The following is a 4,906-nucleotide window of genomic DNA, read 5'->3' as shown; positions in this document are numbered from 1 at the left end:
ACAGTTTGGCTGTTTTGTCAAACTGGCTTTTTTGTCAACCAATCCGAATCTGAAACAAAGGGTCAAGAAAACCACTATCTCTCCAGGAAATGGTTCCATGATCTTTTCTTCCCGGCATCTTTACACACCAATTCTCTTCATTGCCTCCATGCACGGCCATTAACTGGATTACTGGGGATTTCTAAACAAGGATGACGATGCCGTGAAACAGCCTCTTCCAACCGGGCATGGTGGCTCGCACCTGTAATCCCATCACTTCAGGAAGCTGAGGTGGGTGGATCATTTGAGGTCAGGAGTTCAAGACCAGCCTAACCAACATGGTGAAACCCTATCTCTACCAAAAATACAAAAATTAGCTGGGCATGATGGCATATGCCTGTAGTCCCAGCTACTCGGGAGGCTGAGACAGGAGAATCACTTGAACCTGGGAGGCAGAGGTTGCAATGAGCTGAGATCGTGCCATGCCACTCCAGCCTGAGTGACAGAGCAAGACTCCATCTCAAAAACAACAACAAAAAAGTATTGATCTAGGCCAGGTGCACTGGCTCACGTCTATAATCCCACCACTTTGGGATGCCAAGGCAGGCGGATCACCTAAAGTCGGGAGTTTGAGACCAGCCTGACCAACATGGAGAAACCCCGTCTCTACTAAAAAATACAAAAAATTAGCTGGGCAGTGTGGCGGTGCACACCTGTAATCTCAGCTACTCGGGAAGCTGAGGCAGGAGAATCACTTGAACCCGGGAGGCAGAGGTTGCAGTGAGATGAGACCATGCCACTGCACTCCAGCCTGGGCAACAAGAGCAAAACTCCATCTCAAAAAAGAAAAAGAAGAAAGAAAGAAACAGCCTCTTAAGTGATCTTTGCTGCCTGCCACCACCATCCTTGCCTAGTAAAATATTCCAGTGCTAGGAAGATGCTTGGAATGTCACAGAGGTGAGAACAGCTTTAAAGCGAGCAAATAGTTGTTAGACTCCTGACAGTACTTCTTACTTGGTAGAGCAAGTAAGACATGGGAGAAGGAAACATGACTGTTAGATGGAAAACCAACATCTTCTGCCTTTATCAGCTTCTTTCATGACACATTCTCACCTAAGAGTTGTCATCACACCAACAAAGAGTCATCACACCAACAGAGTCATCACACCAACTAAGAGAGTCGTCACACCAACAAGTTCATACTCAGCTTCTTTGCAGGCTAGGGAAACTACCTGTTCTAAATGCAAAACATGTGAAATTCATCTTTTCCCAGCCCTTTGGTCTTTTGCCTTGACAGACAAAGCTTTGCCTTGACAGTCTGTATCTGATCGAGTGCCAATAATGATAAGGTTAAGACAAAAAAGGGCCCAAATTCCTGGCTCGATTCAATTCAGAGATAACTACGTACAGACGTTCTGCGTGTTTCTGTAACGGATTTTGAGCTCAGCCTGTGTTTAGAAAAGACTGGTGTCACATATAAGCAGTACGGGGTCACACAAAGTTTAGCCTGATTCAGAAGTGGGTCTGAAAGAGAGAGGGAAAGAGCCAGAAAGATGACAGAGAGAAAGATCCAGAGAGATGGGAGAGAACTCAAGCCAGTCTTTTGTCTTCTTCCCCTTGCAAAGATACGGCTTCACTGTTCCAAAAAAAGGGACAGTTGAACTCTCAAGACACAGAACACCTCAAAGAATTCCCAAATATCTAACAACATCACCCTGTAATCAGTCCTGCATCCTAAACTGCAAAACCGTGTTTGCAAAGTCTCCCCGCTAGCCCTGAATCAGTATGCACAGAGCCTAACACCAAACCTGCCATTGTTTTTAAAAAGCAGAGGCCAGGCGCTGTGGCTCACGCCTGTAATCCCAGCACTTTGGGAGGCCGAGGCGAGTGGATCACCTGAGGTCAGGAGTTCGAGACCAGCCTGGCCAACATGGAGAAACACCGTCTCTACTAGAAATACAAAATTAGCTGGGCATAGTGGCACACGCCTGTAATCCCAGCTATTAGGGAGTCTGAGGCAGGAGAATCACTTGAACGCAGGAGGCAGAAGTTGTGGTGAGCTGAGATCGCGCCACTGCACTCCAGCCCAGGCAACAAGAGCGAAACTGTGTCTCAAAAAAAAAAAAAAAAAAAAAATCAGAATAAGAAAAGTCCCCTCTGTGATAGGCTGTCGCCCTGTGCCAAGTATCTGACTCCATTCCTCACCTCACTGTATCCTCACTCACCTCACTCACTATATGGAGTATCCTTCATTCCTCACCTCACTGGCCCCTCCCAGGAATGCTGGGAGGTGGTTGTTGTCTTTAGTGTTTGGTTTGCAAATACCCATTAACAGCTTGGAGAAGTTGTTCAGTGACTCACCTGAGGCTACCACCTAGCAAGTAAGTGGCAGAGCCCGGAGTTTCACTTAAGCCTAACAATAATTATTTGCTTGCTTTTAAGCTATTCCCACCTCTGTGACATTCCAAGCATCTTCCTAGCACTGGAACACTCTATTAGGTATGGATGAAATACTTTATTAGGCACTGGAATCAGGCACTTTATTAGCACTGGAATACTTTCTTAGGCATGGATGCTGGTGGCAGGCAGCAAAGATCATATATGAGGCTGGTTCTCGGCATTGTCATCATTATTTAGGAATCCCCAATAATCCAGTTAATGGCCGTGCATGGAGGCAATGCAGAGAATTGGTGTGTAAAGATGCCAGGAAGAAAAGAGCATGGAAACGTTTCCTGGGGAGATAGTGGTCTTCTTGACCCTTTGTTTCAAAAATCACTCACTCCTCTAAAAGATGTATACATAAAGATTCATAGCAGCTTTATTCATAAAAGCCAAAAGGTAGAAACAAGGCAAATGCCCATCAATGGATAAATGGTTAGGCCTGGTGCGGTGGCTCATGCGTGTAATCCCAGTGCTTTGGGAGGCCAAGCAGGGCAGGATCACTTGAGGCCAGGAGTTTGAGACCAGCTTGGGTGACATAGTGAGACCTCATTTCCACGAAAACGTTTTTTAAAAGGATACGTGGGTAAACAAAATGTGATCACTGTGATCTCTGCAGAGCGGACTATGATTTAGCTATGAAAAGGAATGAAGCACTAGTGTTACAGTCTCGCCAATGCACCCCAATCCGCAGTCTGTCCTTGTTCAAGGTATCACCTGGAGTTCTTTGTCTCATGAAAATTAAGGAACGTGGACACCAAGGGTGAAGTTGGTGCCAAAGTCTAATAAGCAGCAGAAGACAGCTCTCTGCTGCAGACAGCAGGCCTGAAAGAGGGTTGCCGTTTTTACAGTAGACTGCGAAGGCTTTTATATGAAACCGATGAGGGCTGGGTGTCTCCTTTGCATAAGGCATGAATTTCTGGTAGCTCCACTCTGTCCTCCTAATGCGCCTGCAGGGCCCTTAGCTTGAGTTACTCCATATTGCTTTGCTCCCCTTACTGCACATGTGTCAGGGGATGGAATTTTCCACTGTGGGCATGTCTGGGCAAGTCACCTGTGTAATCTTATCTGTGTGGCTGTGGGCATGTCTTAGGCAAGCCCCCCTGTGCACGTTCCCTCATCTGTGCCTGCAGCTTGATTTTTCGGGCTGTTCTTTTGTTTGAAAGAATTCAACTGAGGACCCACCCGAACTGCCTGCCTGACTGGTTTCTTTCTCTCCTCTCTCACTGACACAGGCGCAACATGGATGAACCTCAAAAACGATGCAGAGTAAAAGCAGCCAGACATAAAAGGCCACGTAGTGCACGACTCCATTCATGTGAAATATCCAGAGTAGGTAAATCCATAGAGACAGAAAGCAAATTGGTGGTTGCCAGGGGCTGGGAAGAAGGGAGATGCAGAGTGACTGCTCAATGGATACGGGGTTTCCTTTTGGGGTGAAGAAAATGTTCTGGAACTAGGTAGAGGTGGTGGTTACAACATTGTGACTGTCCTAAATGTCATTGAATTGTCCACTTTAAAACGGTTAGTTTTATGTGATGTGAATTTCAGCTCAATTTGAAAAAAAAAAAGAAGAAAAGAGAAAGTCACTCTCCAGCTTTATAATATGAAAGGAAAATCTTGGGCCCCCAGAATCACTGAGCTCAAGGGAAAACTCAAGCTGGAAACTGCTGAGGGCAAACCTGCCTCCCATTCTATCCAGAGTCACCCCTTGCTCACTGAGATAGATGCATATCTGGTTGCCTCCTTAGGAAAGGCTCATCAGAAACTCAAAAGAATGCAACCAATTGTCTCTCACCTACCTGTGACCTGGAAGCCCCCTCCCTTCTTCGAGTTGTCCCCACCTTTCTAGACAGAACCAATGTACTTCTTACATGTATTGATTGGCGTCTCATGTCTCCCTAAAATGTATAAAGCCAGGTTGTGCCCCAGCCGCCTTGGGCACGTGTCGCCAGCACTTCCTGAGGTTGTCACAGGTGCATCCTCAACCTTGGCAAAATAAACTTTCTAAGTTAACTGAGACCTGTCTCAGACTTTCTGGGTTTAGAGTAATTATCACATTCTCTGAAAGCAACACAGCCAGTTCCCTCCCAACAGGTGGCGTGAGAGGTGATACTCCAGGGAGCATGGATGCTGCTGTGAGGAAGCGCTCAGGCACTGGGCTGTCTCCACCAAGTCTTGTTGCCGTATGTAGAGTGACCTAATCTAACCATTTATCATCATTTTAAGAAACCAGGGTATTATTGTTTGAGGGCCGAAGTTCTGCAGAACCGGCTCAGGAAGCAGCAAAACACCACATCGAGGGACATGACCATCAGAAAGGCCGGCTAACTCTCCCTCCGCCCCAGGAAACAGCTATGAAATTAGCATGTGGCCCCAAATGCAATCATTAGGCTCAAAATAAGCTGCGGTCTCCAGCAGGAAGGAGAATAATTGAACTGGCAATGTGCTTTCTCTGACATCGGTTACCTTTTAGACAAAGCCTCAC

General features: G+C 46.5%; 1 protein-coding gene across 2 annotated transcripts in view; it reads right to left on the bottom strand.

Annotated features, from left to right (window-relative positions):
- Window positions 1–4,906, bottom strand: part of LOC105545830 (filamin-interacting protein FAM101A) — a 431,833-nt gene that overhangs the window by 188,990 nt on the left and 237,937 nt on the right. The gene's annotated exons all lie outside the window — the stretch shown is intronic.

The sequence above is a fragment of the Mandrillus leucophaeus genome, unplaced genomic scaffold (assembly GCF_000951045.1).
Source record: "Mandrillus leucophaeus isolate KB7577 unplaced genomic scaffold, Mleu.le_1.0 Scaffold34, whole genome shotgun sequence".
Taxonomy (NCBI): domain Eukaryota; kingdom Metazoa; phylum Chordata; class Mammalia; order Primates; family Cercopithecidae; genus Mandrillus; species Mandrillus leucophaeus.
The sequence above is the reverse complement of the archived record's forward strand: the minus strand, read 5'-3'. Positions and strand labels throughout refer to the sequence as shown.